The following is a 27,804-nucleotide window of genomic DNA, read 5'->3' on the forward strand; positions in this document are numbered from 1 at the left end:
CAAGCTCTCCACTGCCTCTCCCAGAAATCTATCAGTGCCCCAGTCTCTGATATGAACAGCTGACACTTCCAACACTTTACATAAAGTATTAGACAAACACAACTTTGAGACAAACCCTCAGACGACTGGCTTTGAAGCCCCTCCCATATATGCGTATTGGGACTGCCATTGTTACATATTGTAAGCCAAATCCACAACCCTCCGCCATTGGCCTGCGACTTCTCATGAATACAGGGCATTCTCTACTACCCCTGCCCTCAAAGGAGGAGCTGCAATGAGGCAAGCCAGTGCCCAACTCCCAGCTTCCAGCTAACAAATTCATTCCCAGAGGAAAGATTTGACACAGAGTAAAACACTTTTTCCAGTAGAAACCATTGAGACCTCTCTGGCTCTCTTCACAGAACTCAGAAGAATCTAAACTAACAAGGCTTTCATTCTGGGACCCCAGACCTGCTTAATAAACAAGTCACCTCAATTGGAAAAGGAAGCACAGAAGAGCTGAGAAATGAGAAAATACCCTACAGAAAAGCTACCATCATTATTCTTTGTTTCTGACCTACTGATGCATGGTGCCTCCCATTGTCTCTGGTTTGTCTGAATGCTGTAACATGAAATAACCATTGGGCACTGGGTGAGCTTGACATCTCAAAAACGAAGATCTTTTAGACTTCTAAATAAGTTGCCCTACTGGTTGTAAACCACAGACTACGGTGTGTGATGGCCATCTTCCCTCTCGCTTATTATTTGAAGTGTCAATTTTTGCTTCCCGTCCATGGGCCTCAAGAAAGGTAGGAACATGTGGTAAGTGGATATACCTGGGAAACACTAAGAATAAATGCTAGTTGAAAAATAGATGCCTTTTATCGTGAATTCCTATCTCTGAGGCTCTGCAAGAATATGAAACTCCATGAAACTTTGTTATCCTATAAATAAATCAGCTCTTTACATTTCCAAACAAATTTACCAATAAAAATGGACAGTTTTATGAACATTTTTAATGGTTTTCTTATACCTTCTATCTTTGGGTTTCGTTGTAAATGTTAAAGTTCAGTCAATACATTGAAATATGGACAAGGAAATGAAATGGTATCTGGGATTTGCTTTAAAACGCTGCAGAAAAGGAAAATGTGGATAACTAAAACAAGATTGACAAAGATTGACGGGAGAGGCTACAACAGTGAGAGGCCCGCGTACCGCAAAAAAAAAAAAAAAAAAGGTAATACAAATGAATCTATATACAAAACAGAAACAGACTCACAGATATAGGAAAAAAAATTATGATTACCAAAGGAGGAAGGGAGAGGGGAGAGATAAATTAGGGGTATGGGATTAACAGATAAAAAGTACTATATATAAAATAGATAAGCAACAAGGATTTACTATATGGCACAGGAATATATACAAGATATTCAATATCTTGTAACAACCTGCAATGGAAGATAATCTGAAATATATATATATAATCTGAAATATATATATGTGTATATATATATATATATATATAAAAAGCTGAATCACTTTGCCATACACCTGAAACTAACACAATATTGTAAATCAACTATACTTCAATATAAGTAAATAAACAAACAATCAAACCCTCCTTAAACAAACTGGAAGGTACACAAAGTTCATCTAACAAATCTTGCTGGTGAATTTTGGTTAAAATGAAAAACAGATTGTGTGTTTCTCACAAAACATGTCTCGATTTAAATAAATGAAGGTGTCAATGTAAATGGCTCTCAAAACTCTCCGTAGTCAAACTGTGAAAAGGACGCAGAGTAGAGGAGGGGAAATAAAAGAGGTGTGCAGAGTATGGGGTGGTCTGGTCTAGCTCTCCTACGAGAAAAGTGATGCCACAGGAAAGGGTGTTAGGAGATACAACTGATGGGAGAGAATCATTAGCAAAGTTCAGCTTAAAAGTAGGAAGGGTGCCTCAGAGAAAGGACACAGAGGAAATGAGCGAGAAGGCAGAGAGGGTGCAGGGAGTGGCAAACACAAGGCTATCAAAAACAGAGAAGCGAAAACCTTCAACTTCCTCTCAAAGAGATTTCACACAAGCTTCTGCCTGATCCCATTTCAGACATTAAAACAATCCCCACTCTGTGGTGGCTTCCAGTCCTGGGAATGGAACCCAGCACCTTGTCAACTCATATAAGGAAGGTATTATGGAGTTGAGACGAATCCCTCAGAAAGCAGTTCACTCCTTCATTCTCATGGAGCTTAGATAGAGGGGCTCAAGAAGCTTAGTTATTTAACCTGTGCTGAGAAACAGGATCCAGATGCTTTGGAGATTAATTAAAAGGGCCCACCCTAAGGTTCACAAAGAAAAGCTAAATCTTGCCAGGGCCTGGAAACTCATAACAAGCGCCTGTCCAGGACATGACATGGCACGGAGGAAGGACCCAGCAGAGGTGGAATGTGAGGGGAGATTATGTACCTCTGGGTGCGCTTAGCTATTGCACAAACTTAGCTCCTTAGGAAAAGGCACTGAAGATGAAGAAGAGTCCTACTGGCCTCCAGGACCCCTTGATTACCTCCTTGCACAAAGCATTCTCCTGTCAAAAACCAGAGGAAGAGAAATGTAGAGATGCCAGTATAGTTCTAGCCAAGACAGGCTCTGAGCTAACTAACATGCCAACTAACTAACGCACCTGCATGCCATGTTGCCAAACACCAAAATACTACTCCCTGCCCAGTCCACTCCTCCAGACAAGACTCAAGGGACAGTTCTACTATTATCTGTTCATTTGCTTTCATCAAGCCAAAATGTTTAGAAGCAGTATTTAGAAGAGCATTGTGGTGTCAGATTGGTATATTTGAGTACTGCAAGGGAAAGGACCAAAATGGTTCTGGTAGCATTCTCTATGGCCCTGGAGAAATCCTACCAAGGTCTTTCTGTATGAAGAGAACAAAATGGATACTTTTTAAAATTTAAGTATAACTTACGTAGAGTAAAAAACAGTTTTAAGGTGTTCAGTCCAATTAATTTTTACAGAAGTCTACACTCAGATCGAGATATAGAATATTTCTGTCACCCCATGAGGTTTCCTCATGCCCTCATCAGTCAACAATCCCTCAAAAGTTACTATTAATCTGACATCTATAATCAATTCTTGAACCTCATATAAATAGAATCATGCACTATGTACATATAGCATGTACTCTTTTGTCTTAGGCTTCTTTTAATCAAATCTATAACTATGGGCTTCATCCATGTTGCATGTAGCAGAAGTTCATTCCTTTTTATTGCTGTGTAGTATTCCATTTTATAAAATCTCAGTTTATTTATCCATTGTACTGTGGTTAACAGTTGGATTGTTTTATAGTTTGGGGTTATTAAAAATAAAGCTTCTATGGGGAAGCGACTCTCCAGCGTCACAGCTGGAAAGTGGGTCACTGTGTGAGACACTTCTGCACTTCCCTAGTTCCCTTGCTGGTCCTTGAGCCCACAGGTCACCTGCCCCAGCCAACAGCAAACTCTCCACAGCTTGCAGTGGGAGAAATTTCATCAAAGTCTTAGTTGAGTCAGTGGGTGAGTAGAAATGCCATCAGTCAGCTTATGTGGGGTCTGAGGCTTATACAATTGGGGGAGTCTTCTTTAATAAAAGGAATATAAAATTTCAAATTATAATTAGGTATAAAAGAGAATATATATTTGAGAGAAAGAATGAGAAGGGAAATTATAATAAATAACAAATATTATAAAGTAACAAACATCACAAAATCCAGAATAATAAACATTTTAATTAATTAATTGCCTGACACACCTCTATAATATTTTTGATTGTCTCTTTGTGGGAGACAGAATAATGGCCCCCGAAGATATTCACATCCTAATCCCTGGAATATGTGAATATGTTTCCTTAAATGGCAAAAGGGTCTTTGCAGATATGATTAAGGGTACAAGATGGGGAGATTACCCAGAATTGCCCAAGTGAGCTCAATCTAATCACAGGAATCCTTAAAAATCAGAGAAACTTTCCTGGGTTTGGTCAGAGAAACAGATGTGATGTTGGAAAGAAGTCAGATGCTACATTGTTGGCTTTGAAGCTGGAAGAAGTTGGTCCCATGAGCCAAAGAATGCAAGTGGCAGCTAGAAGCTGGAAAAAGTAAGGAAGCTGAATTTCCCCTAGAGCCTACTGGAGGAACTAGCCTGGCAACACTTTGATTTTAATGCAGTGATACTGATTTTGGACTCTGGACATCCAAAGCTGTAAGATAATAAATTTTGTATTGTGTAAGCCACCAAGTTTATGGTATTATTACTGCAGCAATAGAAAATGTACTATACTCCTCATATAACAATGATTTCGTAATGTCATTTTTCATATAAATAACAGAAAGATAGAAGGAGAAGGAGAAAGAGAGGGAGGGGGTGGGGAGGAGTGGGGGAAGGGAAATGAAATTTTTTTCCATTGGTTGTCAAATAACCCTTTATTAAAAAATTTTTTTTGGTAGTTCTTAACTAGCTGGGCATTCCACCACACCACTGTTGATGTCATCTATTGATATGATGTCATGAGAGTGCCGGCCAGCAACATTTCAGCCCACAGACTGGGCAGTCCCCAAGAGGAGAGGGACGGGGGTAGGGAGAGGAGGCGGTAGGGAGAAGAGGAGGAGAAGGGGTAGGAGGAGAAGAAAGCTTCTATAAACGTTCTTGCACATGTCTTTCAGCAGATATAGACACTCATTTTTCTTGGGTATATACCTAGGAATGAAATTGCTGGATCATAGGGTAGGTTTATATGTAACCAAAGAGTTTTTCAAAGTTGTACCATTCTACACTCCCACCAGCAACGTATGAGGGTTCCCATTTTCTCCACACTCTCACCCTCACTTAGAATTGTCAATCCTTTTCATTTTAGCCATTCTACTGGGTGTGAAATTATATTCAAGGTGGCTTTAATATGCATTTCCCTGAAGTCTAATGATGTTGAGTATGTATACATTTGTGTATGGGTACAGCAGTCACTTTGGAGTCATTTCCAAATGAGAATAATTTTAAAAGACCATTGCAAGAGAGTGACTATGAAACTAAATACTATCACCCATGCTTACCACCCTCTGCTTTTCCTCTCCTACATTACATTGTCTCCTTTCTATTTTGTTCAATAAATATTTGCCAGTGTCTGGATAGTTTGTGTCAGAATTTCAGTGGACAAGCCAGGACTTTCTCACTTCCTCTCTCCCCTCTAGAGTTCTCCTCAGAGCTGAAACAGTAAGTGAAAATTAAGGCATGAGAGTGTAATGGATAGCTTTTGGAAATTCTGCCGCACCAAATCCCTCTTCTCTGAGAAGGATTCCCAATGGTAAAGTCAAGTTTGTATAATGTAACCCTGCCCCTGCCACTGGCTTCAGTTGATTGGATAAGAGGGGACACCTGATCCAGAGGGAGGCCATTCACTGGTTGGCATGAGCCTAAAAGCTTTTCTATGCCCAGCATTTTTAGTTTGGGTATTGTGTTGCTAATCAGTTTACCAGGGACCTTGGAACTGAGAGAACAGGCAAAGAAAGAGAGAGGCCCAGTGCACAGAGAAGCAGAGAAAGCTAGTGTAGAGAGAGAGTGAGAGGAATAAAACTGAGATGTGCAGAAACTAGAAAAAACCCACACAAATCCCAATATAGAGTAGCGGCTGTGGTCCTTGATTTCTGGTTCCATCCCTGTGAACCCTCATCAGACTTCCTGCCTTAGGTGCTGGGAGATACCTTAATCGCTATTCAAGTGAATTTCCCATTTTTGGTGAAGCTAGTTTGAATGTATTTTTGTTACGTGTCCACAGAAGTCATGGAATAAAGGAATTCATGTCCAGCTCCTGAAAGGAGGCTAACCCCATGTGGCCTGTACCTGCTCCATCCAAGCACTCTCCATCCAGGCTGTTTCTGCAAATGCTAAAAATTTTTATACCAAATCCAGCAAATATTGGGAAGAGAATCAAATTGGGGAGGTTCTAAAATTAAGAGACCATGGGATCTCCTGTTTAATTTTAGTCTCAGTTGCCTTTTTCCTTTTCCTGCTTTCTTCTCTGATCATGGCCAATGTTATCTTCTTTCTACTTTACTTTGTGCCTTCTTTTATCCCCTTGCTTCAACCTCGTGCCTTTTGAAAACATGCTGTTTTCAGAACAAGGACAGTCATAAAGTAAAAGCATGTTGGTTTGGGGATGATGTTCTTTAAACCCTGAGGTGCTGTACTTTTGTATGAGATTTAGGGACACACACACACACACACACACACACACTACTGACTAAAGAAAAACAGTGCCTGGGATGAGGTTTATAAATTGTGGTGATCAAGGACAAGGCAGGCCCTATGTGGGTCCAGACCAGTTTTCAGAGCTGTCTGCATTCCAGCATGATAGAGATTCCATAGACTTGCAAACTCAAAAAGACTGGAGGATCAAACCTCTTTGCTAAATAAAAGGAAGAATCCATTGATTAAAACAGCAGGAAATGAAAATTAAAAAAATAGAATAATAACTTCAAATGTTAAGAAAAGTGCCCTTTCAAACTATGTAACTAGTTTTGCAATCTAGCTGTGACGCAGGTATTTATTTAGAAGACATCATAGTACTGTATTATATGAAGTCATTAATATTTTCTGCAATGGTTCCCCCTCAACATTTATAAAATGTAAAAATATCAGATACAAAATTGCTCTGAGAAACAGCATGAAAGATTAATGAAGAGACAGCTTCCCAAAAGGTGTGTGATGTGCTCAAAGACAGATGAGAAGAAAACACGAATTAAAGAAAAAAAAAAGCACGATGAAAATACTGCTGATAAACAGAAGCAGCATGGTCTGTTTTTCTCACATGTATCATATTTGCTTCCATAATTCATTTTTAATCCCTGCATGTACATAATGCTTTATGATTAGAACATTCTTTTATGCAAGGTGTAAAAAGGAGGAGAGGAAAAAGATAGCTAGAGGGCATAGCCTCACAGTTAGCCTGAGGAAAGCCTTGGAAAGTTCTAGCAACCACTAGAAGCAACCTTTTAATGGTTGAACTCAGTGAGCTCCTACTAAAGCACATTGTTTACCATGACAATTACATTGCAACCTGATCCTGTGGTTTCTACTGGGAAATTCCATCCTGTCTTTCTAAGCTTTATTTTCTTTTAAAATTACAAAAGTGAAACAAGAAAAACTGCTTTTCTCACGTACTCCTTTTAATCCTTAACCTACTTAGCTTTGTGTCCTTCAAATGGCAAAGAGAATTAATAATATTGTAGGGTGTAAAAACCCAGGGCTGGGTTTTATATAAAGGGGAGGTATTAGTTCCAGGCTGAAGTCTCTTGCCTGATGCCAAAAGTGTGCGCTATTCTCCCCAGACAGGATGGTGCTGGATGCTGTGTTAGCCAGGTTATAAACACAGGGGTCTCCACTGAGATTATCCCAAAGACATGCCCAAGTATGTGACTGAGGAGGACAACTTTGTAATTGTGTAAACGGGCCTTAAACTTTGTGTGTGCCTTTGCAATATTTTTCGAAGTAATTTTCAAACTCAGGTTTTTAATATTATTACCCTTCTTAAGTAAGGCAACTTTATGTACCCGGGGGGAACAACCTCCACAGAGTGATTTGAAATACCCTACCAGGCTTCACTTGCAGAAAAGGACGTGGTTGCCTAGCATCCTGCATCTGGCACAGCCCTTGCTTCCTCTTTCCCAGAAATTCCATGCCAGAGTCTCTTCACTGGGTCAGCTAGCAGAGGACATCAGTCACTGCTGATAAGAATTTACTGAACATCCCACGACTTGGCCAGTCTTTAGATCTTAACTTAAATATAACTTTCTTAGAAACACATTCCGTGACACTCCAGATTAGTTTATGCATTATCATGTTGGTGATTGTACTGTTAGGATTACTTGATTAAGGTCAGTTTCCAACCTCCCCACTCCCAGCTCTAAGCCCGCAGAACAGTGTTTATTTTGATTATCAAAGTATTCTCAATAACCAGCACATAACCCAATCCTTTCTAGGTATTTAATAAATACCTATTGAGTGGCTGGTTCAATGAATGAATGAAATATATACATACTATATAATGGTCTGCAATTAAATTTTTTTTTCTGTTGGCATGGCTCCAGGCCCAATCCCTGAACACTCTGTCTTTGGAATCTCATCCATAATCATAATTTTGAATACCATCTTCTGTATATAGGTGTTGACTCCAAAGTTCACATCTCTCACTCTAATTTCTCTCCCAACTCTAAATTCATATCATCACCTCCTTAGTAGACAACATATCTTTTTAGTTTTCCAATAAGCATCTAAAAATATGCCTAAAGCAAAACTTTTGATTCCCATGAATTATCAAAACTACTTTTCTGAATTTCAACATTAAATGAATAAGCGATAATATTAGGAAATTATTGTTCACTTCTTACGGATGATAACAGCATTATGGTTGTTAAAAAAATGATGTGAAGTAGGGACTCCCCTGGTGGTGCAGTGGTTAAGAATACACCTGCCAATGCAGGGGACACATTGGTTCTTACAGGTTCGAGCCCTGGTCCGGGAAGATCCCACATGCTGCGGAGTAACTAAGGCCGTGTGCCACAACTACTGAGCCTGTGCTCTAAAGCCCGCGAGCCACAACTACTGAAGCCTGCTTGCCTAGAGCCAGTGCTCTGCAACAAGAGAAGTCATTTCAATTAGAAGCCAGTGCACCACAACTAAGAGTAGCCCCCGCTTGCTGCAACTAGAGAAAGCACGTGTGCAGCAACAAAGACCCAACGCAGCCAAAAATAAAATAAATAAATTTTTTAAAATGATGTGAAGTAAATAAGAGGAATTTTAAAAAATGTTTATCAAGTACTTACTACCCTGTAGGCACTGAGCTAGGCTCTAGGAAATCTCATAAATGATTCGACTGGGCTGGTGTTGCCCTAGGCTCTGCCCTCTGTCCTCTTCTCATCGCCTCACTCTCTCTGGGCACTTTACAGAGGCTTTAATTACCACCTTTGAGTGTGAGGATCACAAAAATCCTATTTCTGATCCCAAAGACACCTCTTCTCAGATTATAGCCACTTTATTATCCCAGAATAAGACCAATAGGGAATGTCACAATTTAGTAAACTCAATATCTGGAGGCAATCCAATGGACTCCAGCTATGTCCTGGGAGCGTCTGCCTTGGGAATTTCAAGACCAGGATTTAAGGGAAATCTTCCAGCTTCCTGGGGACCAGTTTATGGGGAATCTTATAGCCTAGAATAAAGAGTATGTTAACACCCCAATTATATCTCATATTTATATAGGAGCTTATAGTTTTTTTTCTTAAAGTGCTCTTACATTATCACCATGGTACAGATAAGAAAACCAGGGTTCAAGGAAGCTAGCTAACTTGCCCAACTTCTAGGGCTAATATTAATATATGGTAGAATTCTAACTATAGCCCAACTCAGCATCATCCCTCCTCTGCAACAGGGCATCAAGTAGAGACATGACACTCTAGGAAACAATGAGCCCTGAAGTCTTTAGAGTAAGTGGATAGCAAGATGAAAGAGGTATTTAAGGAAGATTAATATGGCTGTGATATGCAGGATGGATGGAGGAAGAACTGAGGTTGGGAGACCGTGTAGAAACCACTGTGTGAGTGGTGATGAGGCCCTGGTTTAGAGAGATGAAGTAGAAATACAGAGGCATCGGGGTTTGCTGCTAAATGAAGTTAGATCATGAAAGAAAAGGCTGATTTTAAAATGTCTTTAAAGCTTCAAACCATGGCCGTTAGAAGCAGAGAACTGGGAATGGGAGGAGTACTGGAGGAAGCTGACGACTTTGATTTTGACATTGGGAAATGAGAGTGTGAGACCTATGAGTATATCTGAATTCTTACCTTTGTGTGGGGGCTGGGTAAGAAATAACCCCAACTAGAGAGGTGGTCCAGGAAGAAAGATGAGAATGTCTTTTATGGAGGCTGTGGTGATGGGGCCAGGAGGGCAGGAACTATAATTTAACCCATGGGGTGTATATCTAAAATTTGAGTTGTGGTTAAAAAGTAAGAAGAGGCAGGAGCAGAGAAGGATATGGAAGAGTGGAGCAAAATAGGGGTCAGTGAAGGTAGACAGCAGTGGTTTGGAGGCAGGAAACAGAAGGTGATTTATGCAATCTTTGAAAGCAGGTCCAACAGCTGGCATTTTGCATCCATTTGGAGTGAGACAAGCTAGGACCATAGAAAGGAGCCAGTTTGGAATGGACAAAGGGTGGATGCCCTTTAGGGAGCGGGGGCAAGGGGACTAGAACTAGAGTGAGAAGTGGAGCTGGGACTTCCCTGATGGTCCAGTGGCTAAGACTCCATGCTCCCAATACAGGGGGCCCAGCTTTGGTCCCTGGTCAGGGAACTAGATCCTGCATGCTGCAACTAAAGATACTGCATGCCACAACTAAAGATTCCTCATGCTGCAACAAAGATCCCACATGCCGCAACTAAGACCCGGAGCAGCCAAATAAATAGATTAAAAAAATAATAAAGTGTATTTAATTTTTTTTTTTTTTTTTGCGGTACGCGAGCCTCTCACTGTTGTGGCCTCTCCCGTTGCGGAGCACAGGCTCCAGACACGCAGGCTCAGCGGCCATGGCTCACGGGTCCAGCCGCACCATGGCATGTGGGATCTTCCTGGACCGGGGCACAAACCCGTGTCCCCTGCATTGGCAGGTGGACTCTCAACCACTGCACCACCAGGGAAGCCCTATTTAAAATTTTTTATTTATTTATTTTTAATAAACTTATTTATTTATTTATTTTTGGCTGCATTGGGTCTCCATTGCTGCATGCAGGCTTTCTCTAGTTGCGTCGAGCAGGGGCTACTCTTCATTGTGGTGAGCAAGTTTCTCATTGTGGTGGCATCCCTTGTTGAGGAGCATGGGCTCTAGAGCACAGGCTCAGTAGTTGTGGCGCACGGGCTTAGTTGCTCCGCGGCATGTGGGATCTTCCCGGATCAGGGCTCAAACCCATGTCCCCTGCATTGGCAGGCAGATTCTTAACCACTGTGCCACCAGGGAAGTCCTGAAAACTACTTTTAATTTTGCTTTCTTCGTAGTACGGTCCAGGCCCGGTTAGAGTCTGTGGCCTAGAGGTTGGGGACCCCTGCCTCAGGCGACATTTTTAGTGTTTTTCTTTCCTTCCTTTCCTTCCTTCCTTGACTCCTTCTCAGGAAGAGCCATATATCATATCATGGGCCCTAGTCAGGACAAAAGTGCCTTCTACAAGTTACATGAGGATCCCTGCTGTTCTCCAGCTCAATCCTCATTCTGGGTTCTTGCACACAGATGGGATGAGAGAGGGCTTGAGAAACGGGATCTTTTTGAGAAGATATTTCAAACTTCCGGATGCACATTTTTCCAGAGTCCTGTCCTCAGAATATGGGGTAGGGAAGGGGCCATTATGGTTCACTTCTTTAAAAAGCTTTGTGGCTTATCTCTCTCCTTGGGCAGTATCTGGTGTGTGTACAGACACAGCTTACACCCAGTCCCAGACTGACATGGTGATAGGAATGTTAAAAGAATCCTATGGGAAGGAACTGGCTTGCTCTTTGGTGTACTAGTTAGTGTTCACCAGAGAAAGGAAACCAATAGGATCAATAGCTAGATAGATACACAGGAAAATAGGGAGATTGAGAAAAGTTTATTTTAAAGAATCCGTTCATGCAGTTGTGAGGCTGACAAGTCCAAAGTGTGTCAGGCAGACGAGCAGGCTGGGAACTCAGGCAAGGCATCTATGCTGCCTGAGGCACCATTTCTTCTTCAGTAAACCTCAGCCTTTGCTCTTAAGGTGTTCGACGGATCACATGAGGCCCATCCACATTATGGAGGGTAATCTGCTTTACTTAAAGTCTACTCATTGTTAAATGTTAATCACATCTACAAAATATCTTCACAGCAACACATAGACTAATATTTGACTAAACGACTAGGTATCATAGCCTAGTGAAATCAACACATGTAATTATCCGTCACACCGCATTCTCAGTAACGATCCCTCCAGAAGCTGTGACTTACCTTCCTGAGTCAAGGAGAATGAGATATTGCCCTTTCCAGAATGCACAGAGGAAAAAACCAGCCGTGACAACATCTAGCCAGCAAAGAGGCATAGAAGGAGACAGTGGAAGATCTCAAGAAAGACTTCATTTGGGCTAGGCCTGGAGCTTACCCATCACTTCCTACCACATTCCATTGACCATACCTCATAGCATTGAACCTGGGGAACATAGTTTAGCAGTGCTATGGAAAAGTGAGAAATAAGTTTGTGGCCAGTGTCTGCCACAGAGTCAAAATTTCTAGCTTCAGGGACTCATTGGATGGTAGTTCTGTTAACCAAGATAAGCACACAGAAGAGAAGATGTGATGGAAAGATACTAAACCCAGTTTTTAGCATGTAGAGTCTTCAATGCCTGTGGAACATTCAGGCAAATATGTTCTTCTGGCAGCCTGAAATGAAGGTCTGGAGATCAGGGAAGAGGTTGGCACTGGAGATCAAGATTTGGAGAGTCTTTGGCTTGTGGGTATTATAACAAGAAAGTGAGAGAGAAGAAAGAGGATGAATCTTTAAAGAGACAAGTAAAGAAAAAGGAGCTGGTGAAAGAGTGTTTTAGGTTGAGAAGAAAGCAAAAAGGACAGGATCTCAAATGTTAAGGGAGGAGAGGGTTTCAAAAAAGGGAGTGGTCAATAGTGTCGTATGCATAGCAAAGTGAAGAGAATTTGGAAAATATTATTTGCATTTAGTTATTATTTTTTGTCTTCTACATTCAAAAATCCTCTCTCAGATTGTTTTCCTTTTGGAAAAGGAGATCAAACAGTTTACTGTAAGATATGAACATCTGGGTTCAAGATGGTAGATTAAGCACAAGTATTTATCTTCTTTCTCACCTAACATACCATTAAAATGGCAGCAAAGGAATAAACAAAAGCATATAAATCCACAACAGAGAGAATAGGAGAGTCTTCAAAACTATTTCTAGAAAACAGAAAGTGGAGAGAGGACTGTTGATACAGAGCAAAGGAAGCCAAAACTAATACAGCCAGCCTGAATCCAGAAGAGGCTCCCAGCTGGGTGAAGCAAAGGAAAAGAAGAGTGGGACAGAGGACAGGGGCCTAAAACAGGAAGTGTGAATAAAAGACAGACAGTGGAAGAGGAAAATGTGAGTATAAAAGGTGAGTCTAAAGGAGGAGGAGGCGGAGAATTCATTTCTATTTCTTTTTATTTATTGATTTATTCATTTTTGGCTGCATTGGGTGTTTGTTGCTGCACGCAGGCTTTCTCTAGTTGCAGCGAGTGGGGGCTTCTCCTTGCAGTGGCTTCTCTTGTTGCAGAGCATGGGCTCTAGGCACTCAGGCTTCAGTAGTTGTGACACACGGGCTCAGTAGTTGTGGCTCACATGCTCTAGAGCGCAGGCTCAGTAGTTGTAGCGCACGGGCCTAGTTGCTTCGTGGCATGTGGGATCCTCCCAGACCAGGGCTTGAACCCATGTCCCCTGCATTGGCAGGCAGATTCTTAACCACTACGCCACCAGGGAAGCCCCAAGAGAATTCATTTCTAATTGAAGCTCCTGAGTGTCTCCTGAATGTACAGGAGCTCTGACCACAGATCTCAAGAACAGAAGTACAATGGGCAGCACTGCTGAGTTAGGCCAGGAGCACTACTTCCCTGGGTTTTATAATGCACATGCTGTTTGTTGTTTTTCAGCTTAAAACCAACCCATAGATCAATCATGGAAAATTGATTATGGTGACACAATAAAATGTAACGATATCAGTCTCGGCAAGAAAAAATTTGATGGAGGTCTGCTGTGGAAGAGGGGACATGCTCAATTACCTTATCACTGTCTTTCAAAACAGAAATTTGAGAGGCACAGTCTACGTTGACGGAAAAAAGAGTGTAGGTTGAGTTGGTGGTTTGAAGGTACAGGTGTGAGCGGTGGAGGTAGTGGTACTATAGCTGTGTCTGGAGGGGAAGCAGGTACGCAGGGTAGTGAGAAGAAGTTAAATCCTCACCCATCATAACAGGAAGTTAACGCACAATGTTACAAGTTGTTAAATCAAGAAATATTTTTTTACAGAAATAAAAGTAACTGTTAGGAGAATTTAAAGCGCAAGTTTTCCAAGTGGTTTTCAAGACATGGGACCAAGAGAAAGGAGTATTAAGAAGGATGAAAGCTGCTTTTATGTCTTCTATGTTATTTGATCTTTTCAACCACATGTGAAATTGGTTGAATGTTTTCATATATAAAAATATCTACACTGATATGGGAAGATCTCCAAGTAAAGTTTTAAAAAGTACGTCTCCGAATGATATATTCATTACCTTATCATTTAAATAACAAGGAACACAACACAAAATAGTTCCTTGTGTTCTGTGGATACATATCCTCATATGCAAATCCACAGAAAAAGGTTTAGAGGATTTCTACTGAGCTAATAGAAATGTTTCCCTCTAGCAGGAGGATAGAGTTGGGATAAAGGAGTGGGTGGTCCCAGAGGGGCAGGATCTCAGGGGCTTCCCTGCATAACTGGGTCTTCTCTGGTGGTGCAGTGGTTATGAATCCGCCTGCCAATGGGTTCGAGCCCTGGTCTGGGAAGATTCCACATGTCGTGGAGCAACTAAGCCCATGCACCACAACTACTGAGCCTGTGCTCTAGAGCCCACACACCACAACTACTGAGCCCATTGCCGCAACTACTGAAGACTGTGTGCCTAGAGCCTGTGCTCCACAACAAGAGAAGCCACCTCAAGGAGAAGCCCGTGCACCGCAACAAAGAGTAGCCCCTGCTCGCCACAACTAGAGAAAGCCCCCGCACAGCAAGGAAGACCCAACACAGCCAAAAATAAAATAAATAAATAAATAACGCTGCATAACCCATGTGTGAAAAGTCAGCGTGTATATCATTGTATAGCACAGGGAACGCTACTCAATACTCTGTAAGGGCCTCTATGGGAAAAGAATCTAAAAAAGAGTGGCTATATGTATAACAGATTCACTTTGCTGTACACCTGCAACTAACACAACATTGTAAATCAACTATACCCCAATAAAAAATTTTTTAAAAGTCAGTGTGAATTTGTGCAACACTGTGGTCCTGATCAAGGGATGCTTAGCCTTCTCTGCACTGTTTTGTTTTGTTTTGTTTTTTTAACAACAAAAGCATATTGCTTTTGCAATAAAAATAAACTTAAAAAAATGATGGCTGACTGTCATTCAATGTGTTCTCTCTCCCATGAGCATTTTATTTTCATTAGGGGACAAGACCTTAACTCCAAAGAATGAATCTCTAATGAAGCTGTTCAGAGATCAGAGTAGGTTAAAGGAGAAACCATGTGGATCAGGAGGGATTCCCAGGGTTCTGGAAGCTTCCCCATAAGGGCAGTTGTCAGTTCCACATGTGAATGACTGTGTGGTCAATAAGCTTTCCTGATGTCTGATGCTTTCCATAAATTAAGTTAGGCAGTTCCTCTGATGCAGGAGGTCCAGCTCCATAATAGAATCCTTGCGACTTCCTGATTCCTTAATGATTCAAAATAAACAAACAAAATAATGGCAAATCCATCATATCCCAGTTCCCCCAGATACCGTCTCTGGTTATCTGACTTTGTGGGTCATCTTCTAAAGAAGTTCCCTGGGCAGGCTCTTTTGAAGTTAGGAGGGAGCATATTGTTTGGATATGAGTTGAGGGGAGGTGCTGGGAAGACGAAAGAGAAAAATGTAGTAAGCAATTAATTATATTCTTGGTTTAGCCCCCTCTATAGAAGCCACAGTCAAAAGCAAATGTCTCTGTTCCAGTTTTTACCGTGAAGAGTACCAAAACTCTGGAGAGGACATACATCTCTTAGATTTACACAACATTAAAGAAACAAGCTTGTGAGTTTGGGTCGTAAGTCACAGTGGTCACTTCAAGATGTAATTCTTAAAATCCCCATCTCTCAGCATTAGCCACAGTCGAGACTTGCTACAATCCAGATTCAAAAGAAATGTATTCTGACAATTCTATGACAAATATACTCTATATTTCGCTGCACTGGAAATTAAGGCAGAAAAAAATTGCTATTATATTTTTAAAAAGGAATCCTTATCTTTTGAAGCATTATACTGAAATTTGAATGTATTAAATGATCTGCTATCTAGAGTTTGCTTTTAAGCAATCCAGTTTGTGGGAGAGGGTGGCAATGGAAGTAAAAATGAAACAAGCTTGTCCATGAGCAGATAATTGTTGAAGTTGAAAGATGGGTACATGGAGGTTAATTATTCTATTCTTTTTACTTGTGTATGTGTATATATATACATACACACACACACATATATGTATGTATATATATACATATATATGTATATATATATGAAATTTTCTATAATAAATGTTTTTTTAAAAAAAAACTAAAAAAAGAAAAAAAAGAGAGAAAAAAGAAATTAAGACAGGCTCCCACAGCAGGGCTTTAAAGAAATAGGAGCCTTAAGCATACACAGACCAAATGGAGTTGGAGGGGGACATTGTTTAACACAAGCTGTCTTCATTTTACAAAGAGATTGGTATGATCACAAGATATTACAGAATAATAGGACTAGAAGATATTTCAAGTCTTTTTCACAGCTAAGGAAACTGAAGCTTAGGCTGAAGAACTCGTTAAAATTACGTAGTTATTTCCGAGGACATACTCGGAGCATTGACAGTGTAAAGGCAGGAAAAACGTCCTTCTACCCTCTTAGGTTTTGTAGCAGGGACTAAGAATTAAACCAACATAAGACAGATTAACAGGAGAAAAGCGTACACATTTTGTTGAACATTTTTACGTGTATGCAGTCGTCTTCAGAACAAAAATAAAGACACGAAGAAGGCCAAAATCTCATTAGGCCAAAAAGCTTGTATACCACTTTATGTGAAGAACTATAAATTTTGAGAATTTGACAAGACAAAGGGGCTTGAGCTGGGAGGCAGTAAATTGTGAGACAGTGACTAGGAAACATATGGGGGAAACTAATGGAAGATCAGGGTTATTTTAGTAGGTTTGTTTGTACAGGTCCTTTTAGGCACTGACTCCCAGTCTCTGGTGATAAGAGTGTTCTTCTCTTCCTGGTGCATGGAGGGCATCTTTCTCATGGGAAATTTTATGACCGGCTTTTAGGTAGAAAGGAGGAGGTCATAGAGGCCTTCCTGCATCTGCCGTTTCTCAGATGCCTTCGGCTCAGAATAGTCATCAATATGCCAACGGGCATATTTTGGGTGACATGTTCTGAAGCCCCTCTTCAATGGCAAATCTTCGTTGATTTATTTATTCAGTCAATAAATGCAAATAGAGCATTTACCGTGTATCCAGTACTATGCTAGACTCTCAATAAATGCAAGCGTAAGTGTCCATGCAGGCATTCCTAATTCATCCCCACACTTTTTTCTGTCTTAAAACTCTATTCAGTACAGTGTTCCAGGCTGTCTTTGGAAATGAATCCTATTTGTGGTCCCCAGACATAGGCGTTTGCTTTAAATTGTTCTCCTCTAGGGCTTCCCTGGCGGTGCAGTGGTTAAGAATCCTCCTGCCAATGCAGAGGACACGGGTTCGAGCCCTGGTCCGGGAAGATCCCACATGCTGTGGAGCAACTAAACCTGTGCGCCACAACTACTGAGCCTGCGCTCTAGAGCCCGTGAGCCACAGCTACTGAGCCCATGTGCCACAACTACGGAAGCCCGTGAGCCTAGAGCCCCTGCTCCGCAACAAGGGAAGCCACCGCAATGAGAAGCCCACACACCGCGACAAAGAGTAGCCCTCACTTGCCGCAACTAAAGAAAGCCTGCACGCAGCAATGAAGACCCAACACAGCTAAAAATAAAATAATTAATTAAAAAAATATTTTTAAATTGTTCTCCTCGAATTTGTCTAAAATGAAGTAAAAATTGTTGGGCCGGGCACCTTAAATATTCCAAGGGAAGTACCTCCACAATGACCCACAACACAGATGTAGCTCTTATGGGGCTGCTGGTGCTCACGTTCATGGTCCAACTGCCATGAGTGGACAGGGTGGCACCTCTTTATAGAACCATCTCAGAAGTCACAGTGTTTGCTCTCACATTTACTTCTCTAAGACCCACAGCTCAGTTGGCCAGGGTGAAGGTGTGCCCACACCCCAGCTCAAAACTCTGTCCCCCTGAACCCAGACTACGGCAACTCAGCTTGCCCATTAACATGGTTGTCTGGGTCATTACAAGGTTCCCTGCTCAGCTTATGGAATCAGAAATCAGGTGAGGAAAGAATCAGTGTGGGCAATCAAGCATTAAAGCAGCTTACAACTCAGACACAGAAAACTGGCTCAGGGGGAAGGAGGGAAGGAGTGTCCAGAATTAATGACCATTTTATGGTGAACTTGCTACCAAATGTGACACTATCCCAATAGTCTGCTTGTTACCTTGGCTATGGGAATATCCCTGAGGCCTCTTTCAAGCATTCAGTCATTCAACAAACACTGTCTGACTACTTATGATATGTCAGCCCCTCTTCTAAGCCCTGGAGGAAACGATATAAGAAAGTCCATGCCCTTGGGAAACCTGCAGTCTGAAATCTGGATAGAGACACAATAAATAAAATCACACAGAATAGGGTTTCAGACGATTAGAGAAGTGAGCCTGAAACTAGAAATTTTCAACCAAAGAAACCATATTGGAGACCAGGATAGGCTACATAATTTGCAGAGCTCAGTGCAAAATAAAAATGCTGAGTTCCTTATTGAAAAGTTGTTAAGAATTTCAAGACAGCAGCAACAGAGCATTAAACCAATACGGGGCCTTTCTAAATGAAGGATCCTGTGTAACTATACAGGTTGCATGCTGTATAGTTGTATTGTATCTGTACTGTATACAGATTGCATGTATCTGTATATTGCATGCCCTGTTGCAGATTCTGGTCTCAGAAAGATAAGGACCAGCCCTGAGAATACCCAGCTCAATATTTATGAAAGGATAAGTGGTCAGATAATTCAGAATAACCCTTTTGCTTTTCCTGCACTGAGGATAACTATTACTATGAGACTGAGCATCATGGTGAGCCAGCAGGCAGACTGCAGAGATTCTGTGTGTCTCAATCCTATTTCTATAGCACATTTCTATAGCACATCTATAGATGTGGTGGGTCCTCACCGACATCTGCCTGCACACCTCTCAGGATGCACAGACAAGCATTTCCAAGACAGCTGACTCTGTGTCTGGCTTTGGAGACTTGTTAGCTAGCTGAGATCAGTCTTTAGTGATAATTGAGTGCAGACACCCCGGGTTCTGATGCAGGTGCACCCATTTGGAGGGGGAGAAATAGGTATTTGAGAGGCAGTAAATTATCGTTCTCGCACCTGATACACACTGTACAAATAAACAATACCAGCTGGTTCCTGAAAATGCATGACTTGGTCCACTGGGAAGCCAAGAGCAGAAAATGTTCTTGAATATGGTAACACCTCTAACAAGAGTGAAGAGTGCTTAATTAAAGAAGTAATTAGCTTTTTACACAAGAAGGAACAAACGGATGAAAGTATACACAACACACATAGATATCAATAACTTTTAATTTAAGAGCTTGGAGTTTGAAAGGGAATGGTATTTGCTGGTTTGTAGGGAGAAACTCAATGTTCCCCACCTTCTTACCCACCCCAATGAGGGTAGAGAGTTTTCTGTGGGTGAAAGTCAGGGACATAATTGGGCCATGGTGCGAAGGGGTGGAACTTTTGATATAATCAACAAAGGTTAAAAACTCTGCCTTGCCCCATCATTAAAAAGTCTAGGGATGGGACTTCCCTGGTAGTCCAGTGGTTAAGACTCTGCGCTCCCAATGCAGGGGGCCCAGGTTCGATCCCTGGTCAGGGAATTAGATCCCGCATGCCACAACTAAAGATCCTGCATGGCACAACTAAAAATCCCGCATGCCACAACAAAGATCCCGCACACGGCAACGAAGATCCTGCATGCCACAACTGAGACCCAGCACAGCCAAATAAATAAATAAATATTTTTTAAAGTCTACAAATAATAAATGCTACAGAGGGTGTGAAGAAAAGGGAACCCTCCTACTCTGTTGGTGGGAATGTAAATTGGTACAGCCACTGTGGAAAACAGTATGGAGGTTCCTTAAAAAACTAAAAATACAGCTACCATACGATCCAGCAATCCCTGGGCATACATCCAGAGAAAATTCTAATTAGAAAAGATACATGCACTGCAATGGTCATAGCAGCACTATTTACATTTGGGAAGCAACCCAAATGTCCATCAACAGATGAATGGATAAAGAAGATGCAATACAGGGACTTCCCTCGTGGTCCAGTGGTTGAGAATCCGCCTTCCAGTGCAGGGAACGTGAGTTCGATCCCTGGTCAGGGAACTAAGATCCCACATGTTGTGGGGCAACTAAGCCCGCGCACCACAACTAGAAAGAAGCCCGCATGCCACAACTAGAGAGGAGCCTGCACACCACAGCTAAGACCCAACGCAGCCAAATAAATAAATATTTTGCAGCAACATGGATGGACCTAAAGATTATCAAACTAAGTAAGTCAGACAAAGACAAATATCATGTGATATCACTTATATGTGAAATCTAAAATATGATATAAGTGAACTTATTTACAAAACAGAAACAGACTCACAGAAAACAAACTTATGGTTACGAAAGGGAAAAGGGGGTGGGGGAGAGATAAATTAGGAGTTTGGGATCAGCAGAGATAAACTACTATATCTATAAACAACAAGGTTCTACTGTGTAGCACAGGGAACTATATTCAATATCTTGTAATAAACCATAATGGAAAAGGATATGGAAAACAAAACAAAAAACTCTGCCTTGCCACTGGCTGGTCTCTTGGATTTCTATCTCTTTTAATTGTTGTCTCTCTTGGACTCTTCTTATCTTTGCTGCTGGTGTGGTAAAAGAGACTTGGGAGCGACCATTTGCTTGGGAGGGATGCCCATCCTGGTGAGGACCAGAGGGTGGGTGGCCAAGGCCAGCTCTGCTCCAGTTCCCCTAGAGAAATGTTCTCTTTCCTTTGTTCTTTCCTTTGGGGGTGCCCTTCCGGCCTCCCCTCCTGATGGATGTGGTAATATCTAAAAGTCAGTATGCAGGGGGTAGGCCTAGTGGAAAGAAACTAAACATGCTTTTGTTCTAGGTCTTTGCCAGAGGTATAGAAGGACAGCCTTGACCCACATGTGGTTGAGCCCAGCTAACAGGGCTAAAGGGTTTGAAGTCATAAATCTGACATTTGCATAGAAGGTCCCTTCCACATAGCTCCTTCATGATTCTCTGATTTAGCTCTCACATGGAGCAAATCCAAGATTTCTAGCACTTTATGACTTATCTTAATTCAATTAAATCCAATGAGCACTTACGAGCCTAATATGGGTAAGACTCTCTCAAAATCAGAAACAAATTTTTATTATAGCTTGTGAAGAAACGAGTTTATTTTGACATGTTTATGACAGTTATTGATGACTTGGCATTGCACGTGATGTGGTCCGCACAAAGTTGGTCCCAGTCCTTTAAAAAGCAAATGTTTAGGGCTTCCCTCGTGGCACAGTGGTTAAGAATCCGCCTGCCAATGCTGGGGACACAGCTTCAAACCCTGGTCTGGGAAGATCCCACATGCCGCGGAGCAACTAAGCCCGTGTGCCACAACTACTGAGCCTGTGCTCTAGGGCCCGCAAGCCACAACTACTGAGCCCACGTGACACAGCTACTGAAGCCCATGTGCCTAGAGCCCATGCTCCGCAACAAGAGAAGCCACCGCAATGAGATGCCCTCGCATCGCAATGAAGAGTAGCCCCCGCTCGCCGCAACTAGAGAAAGCCGGCGCACAGCAACAAAGACCCAAAGCAGCCAAAATAAATAAATTTTCAAAAAGCAAACGTTTAATTTTGGAATGACTAAGACCACCAGAGGCAGGCAGTCTGTGTGAAAACTGGCCAGCTAAGTTGAAGGGGGAGTCAAACAGCTTTTAATTAAAACTGCTGAACAAAGTTCCCTCTCTGGCCTTCCTAGCCCTCACTCAAGGCCCTGCCTTCCTCTTCCCTGTGATTCTCAGCAATGGCCCGTGGTATGTGCACAGCGTGCTACCCATGGAGGCCACAGATCCTGTTAAGCATTTTTATTCCTATTCAGTTCAGTCTTCTCCCAGGACCTGACCTCTAACTATTTACATTGTACACTTTGAAAGTCTTGATCTATTGCCAAAACTTAAAATAATCCTCTACACTGTTAACCTTTTCACTCACTACCTCCTCTCCTTCCTGGCTGCAACTGAAAACTTGGATTTCCCTGGAGAACTCTTGTGTCTTGCAGCCCTCGCAAGTGGAGATAGCTCATCTGTGCACACATGCTCTATCTGATGGCCAGAGGTAGTTTCTCCTGGCTTTAGGCTTCTGCCACATTGCTCTTGCACATTTTTTCAAAAGCCTCCCTTTGAAAAAATTCATATCAATCAGCTTCCCAGCTCTATTGGTTTCCTATGACTGCTGTAACAAACTACCACAAACTAAGGGGCATAAAACATCACAAATTTATTGTCTTAGCATAAACAGAACTCCAAAATGGATTTCACCAGGCTGAATCAAGGTGTCAGCAGGTCTGCATTCCCTCTGGAGGCTCCAGGAGAGAATCTATTCCCTTGCCTTTTCCACCTTCTATTGGCTGCTTGCATTTCTTGGTTTGTGACCCCTTCCTCCATCTTCAAAGCTGGCAATCGCATCACTCAAACCTCTGCTTCCACAGTCTTCACATCTCTTCTGCTGACCCCAGCCTCCTTTTTCTCTTTTAAGGACACTTGCAATTACACTGATCCCATCTGGATAATTCACGATGCTCTCCCCATCTCAAAATCCTTAACTTAATCACATCTGCAAAATCCCTTTTGCTATGTAAGGTAACAGATTTATAGGTTCTGAGGATGAGGACATGGACATATTATTCCCCTTCTCTCCACCCCTATATTTCCCACCCCCAGAAAGCCCAGGCATTCCCCTAGTCCCCTTATATCAGCTCCTCTAATGCAGAGATCTCTGTCTTCAACCCTCCCATCATCCTCAATGATGTCTAGCCTTGATCTCTTGGTTCCTCGATCTCTTTGTGCCCTTCACCTTATCCCTCTAGGTCTCTTTTTTTTGGCAACCCTGGACCTTGTCATCACTCGTATTTGTACCTCCTCAAGCGCTTCAGAAATCCTACTCAGGGGCTTCCCTGGTGGCGCAGCAGTTGAGAATCCGCCTGCCAATGCAGGGGACATGGGTTCAATCCCTGGTCCGGGACGATCCCACATGCCGTGGAGCAACTAAGCCCGTGTGCCACAATTACTGAGCCTGCACTCTAGAGCCTGTGAGCCACAACTACTGAAGCCCACATGCCTAGAGCCTGTGCTCTGCAACAAGAGAAGCCACCGCAATGAGAAGACCGCGCACCGCAACAAAGAGTAGCCCCCACTCGCCGCAACTAGAGAAAGCCTGCGCGCAGCAACGAAGATCCAACGCAGCCAAAAATAAATAAATAAAATAAATAAATATTTTTTTAAAAAAAGAAACAAATCCTACTCAGACCAAGGTCTCCACTTCTTCCCTCTAGACGTGCTCTTTGACTTCACTAAGACCTGAGTCCCCAGATTCTGATCTGTAAACAACCCACTCTCTAGTTAATCTCTTCCGTGACATGTTTATCGAGATCCATTTCCTGTGCCTCTTTGGCATCTTTTCCATCCTTCCTTAGTGACCCAGGCCCTGGCAGAATCCGACCATGAGGGTTTCAGAGTCATGTGGGAAAGAATCCTATCGCTACACTGCCTGGTGTCCCTACAAGCTGGTCCATCCAAGATGCTCCACAGGGCTTTCTCTTGCCTCTGGTGAGCTCCCTCTCACAGGCTCCATGTTGAAAATTCCAAAACAGACTTCTCCTCAAACCTCCCACACAATCTCCACATCCCTCACCCTTGGCATGGGATGTGTTCTCAGAATCCAAAGAGCAAATAGAGGCCACACAAGTCAGAGCCTCCTGCCTTTGCTGATCCACCGAAAATGCATCTCTTCTCACCTCTTTTGGTTAGAGGGAAAGGGGTCCTTCTTCTTTCAAAGGCCAAGCCCTCTCCTGTGTGCTAAATCCCCTCTCCATCAATTTCCTCCTCTGTTAGACAAACTTAGTCTTCCTCCAATCACTCTTCTTCTTCATAAACACATTCACATTTTTCTAGTCTAAACATCATCCTTCCCTTCACACTCGCCTACCCTCAAGAGACGCGTCAAATCTCTCTTTCCCTACAAAGTTGGTACAGGGATAAACTGCAGAACATCACCGAGCCTGAAAAAAGCTTACTCCTTCAGTATGAAATGAGGTGAACTCAGCCTCCTCTAGAATGATCCAAAAGTAGGAGAGGATATAGGTTTGGGGCCTAAACCTTATACAGGATAGTAGTGGGGTTGTCCTTGCAAAAAGAACACAAAATTAGGTACAAACATACAAGGCCTTGGAAGGGACAGGTAAAAGTAATGGGTCTTGAAGCTCAAATCTTATAAGTTTCACAGCAGATCTGCCCCTGCCCAGGGGACAGTGTGGAGCCACTCCAGTCATTGAGAATGTCATTGAGAAAGCACACATCTAGCAACTGCATTATGCTCTTTGAGAAAAGTGCTTCCCAGGGGTTAGTAAGCATATCATTGCTAGTATCCAAGATTTGGGGGGAATAACAGATAATCAATTTTATTTTTCAAAGCTATGTCTTTAGCTTTACAGTTGCCTTCTATTTGTGGCAAGGGATACTGGCTTTCCATTTATGCTCATAACATAACATTTTCTTTTAAAATAAATCTGTTTCCTTAATTTTTAAGTAAGTTAATTTTTTGAAATTAAGCTAAAGATAGTACACACTGGAGGCACATGGATATGGCAAATATTATGAAAATGGTATGAGAATGATCATGTTTGGGAAACACTGAAGCAAAAGAAATGGGATGGTTTCTCTAAGAGAAAAATCCAGAGAAAGAAAATCTGTCAGTATGATTCTACTGCTGCTCAAAGGAGACAAGAACCACAACCAGTAAACACGAGCACCTGTTGGTACGTCCCTGGTGGAGATGGATGCACTAGGTATGACAGATTGAGGACACCAGTCATATTACCTAGATGGGTCCTCTCTGCGATCACGCTTCCTGGTAACATTTTGATTATAATTAGGCTTTGCCAGCAAGCCATAGCGCTCTCATCTGTAAACTATGAACATCTGGATTTCTCAGTAGTCTATTACTCAGTACCAATTAATCAATCAACATTCGGTTTTCAAACATAAGCTCTCATGGACTTGGAGCCCTGTGTTGGCAAACTCTGCTTCTGAGCCTGCCAGACCGAGGACTGGAGATAAGTTGGTCAAGGTGATGTCACCTGTATACTTGTGTAGGTGGCCAGCCCCCACAGCTTCTTCCTCCGGTGGCAACTGACCTGCTGCACGGCTTTTACATCAAACCGCTGCCTCATTTGCTCCTCAGCATTCACAGTCAGCCTCTGGCCCTGCTGTTCACCTAGTCTGCCCTCAGGATGTACATCCATGGCCTTCTTATCTGATTTGGGCTTCGATTTAGAGCGCATCTTCATTGGCCTCCTTTTGAATGCTTTTGAGCCTTCAATGTCCATCATCTACTTTCATGGTTTGCTGTCAAATATTTTAAAAACTATTTCCTTAGAGTCACAGATGTAGAAAACAAACTTATGGTCACCAGGGGGGACAAGGGGGGGAGGGATAAATTGGGAGACTGGGATTGACATATACATACTACTATATATAAAACAGATAACTAATAAGGTCCTACTGTATAGCACAGGGAACTCTACTCAATACTCTGTAATGACCTATATGGGAAAAGAATCTAAAAGGAGTGGATATATGTATATGTATAACAGATTAATTTTGCTATATACCTGAAACTAACACAATATTATAAATCAACTATACTCCAATAAAAAAAATTTTAAATAAATTTAAAAAATTAAGACTATTTCCCGCCCAGACCCCACTTTTGCTTGCCCCTTAAACATGGATATCTCCAAGGCAAAGAGCAGGGGACTGGGGTCAGACCACTTGAGCCACTTGAGTTCTAATCTACTTATCAATTATGTGAATTTAAGCAAATCACTCTAAATCTCTCTAAACTCAGATTATTCTTCTGAAAAACAATAATAACAATAGTAGCTTCTAAATAAAATTTGCTGTCAGCTTTTTTTTTTTTTTTTTTTTGGTGGCTGGTGGGATCTTAGTTCCCTGACCAGGGATTGAACCCAGGCCCATGCCAGTGAAAGCACCGAGTCCTAATACTGGACGACCAGGGGACTCCCTGCTGTCAGCTTCAAATGAGATAATCCATGTAAAGTGTAGTACTTGGTGTGTGATGAACACTCAGGAAGTGACAGACACCTTTTTCTCAGCCACATCCACGGCTTCCAGCCTTGAGCTTTCTCCCAAGCACCAAATTGATATTTTAACTACCTGCTAAGTTCTTTTCCATTCTAATTTATCTTCCACAATACTATAGAGTTTTATCTTTCTTTTAAAAATAATCTATGTCATCACTTGTCCAGTTACCATGTGATCAACTCCAGGCCTTTCACATCCTGGCTACAGCTCACCTCCTCACTCCCCCGCCACCACACGGAGGGACATCGTACCTCCTGCACCGAGGCTGCGACAAATACTTTGCTCTCTCTCAAGTGTCCTGCACTCGTCTGAGCCTTCTGTTCCCTCAGCCTACACACTCTCCTGGCAAACTCCTACCCAGCTTCAGGGCTCAGCTCAAACTTCCCTTCCACTGTGACATCTCCTCTGGATGAGGACACTATCAATTTCCTATGACAGTGCTGATCATGTTGCACTGACACTATCTGGGTCTGTCTCCTTCACTTGACTGTGAGCCCCCCGAGGGTGAGCATCTTACTGCTTGCATATTGTTTTCCTAGCTCCATACCTGTCATAGTAGAAACAGGAGGTAGGTGGGCACTGAGAAGGCGGCCAGCAGCAGCTACCACTGGTGGAGGAATTGCCAAGCTCCACACACTAGGCTTAGCATCCTACAGCTATTGCTTCATTCAGTCCACCTTTATAATCAATCCTTGTTCCATCTTCTGTAACATTTGCCTGAGAAATCTCCATCTCTGGTAGTATTAGCTTGCTGGGGCTGCCGCAACAAAATTCCACAGACTTGGGGGCTTGAGCACCAGAAATTTTATTTTCCTCAGAGTTCTGGAGACCAGAAGTCCATGATCAAAGTGCCGTCAGGGTTGATGTCTGGTGAGAGCTCTACTTCTGGCTTGCAGACAGCCACCTTCTCCCTGTATCCTCACACAGTCTTTCTTCTGTGCACACGTGGAAACCGAGAGCTTTCTGGTCTCTCTTCCTCCTCTTATGAGGACATCAGCTCTATGGGATTAAAGCCCCACCCTTATGACCTTATTTAACGTGTATTACCTCCTTATAGGTTCTGTCTCCAAATACAGTTACCTTGGGGGTAAGGGCTTCAACATATAAACTTGGGAAGGACACAGTTCAGTCCATAATACTGGTTAAATCAAACTTACTCTCTACTCATGCTTATAGCCAAGCAGTCACACAGGTGAAGAAAAACCATACAACAATGCCAGTTAGGGACTTCCTTGGTGGCACAGTGGTTAAGAATCCACCTGCCAATGCAGGGGACATGGGTTCGAGCCCTGGTCTCGGAAGATCCCACATGCCACGGAGCAACTAAGCCCGTGTGTCATAGCTACTGAGCCTGCGCTCTAGAGCCCGTGAGCCACAACTACTGAACCCACGTGCCACAACTACTG

At 42.3% G+C, this 27,804-nt stretch overlaps 1 protein-coding gene, 1 non-coding gene and 1 pseudogene across 2 annotated transcripts in view; 1 reads left to right on the plus strand and 2 right to left on the minus strand.

Moving 5' to 3' along the window:
* Nucleotides 1-25,620, minus strand: part of LOC132434203 (small ribosomal subunit protein eS10-like) — a 120,900-nt pseudogene extending 95,280 nt beyond the window's left edge.
* CPM (carboxypeptidase M) overlaps nt 1-27,804 on the minus strand; it is a 289,531-nt gene that overhangs the window by 235,143 nt on the left and 26,584 nt on the right. The gene's annotated exons all lie outside the window — the stretch shown is intronic.
* On the plus strand, nt 19,761-19,833 carry TRNAG-CCC (transfer RNA glycine (anticodon CCC)). Its single transcript has one exon. It is a non-coding gene; the product is annotated as a tRNA-Gly (tRNA).

Source organism: Delphinus delphis, chromosome 11 (assembly GCF_949987515.2).
Source record: "Delphinus delphis chromosome 11, mDelDel1.2, whole genome shotgun sequence".
Taxonomy (NCBI): domain Eukaryota; kingdom Metazoa; phylum Chordata; class Mammalia; order Artiodactyla; family Delphinidae; genus Delphinus; species Delphinus delphis.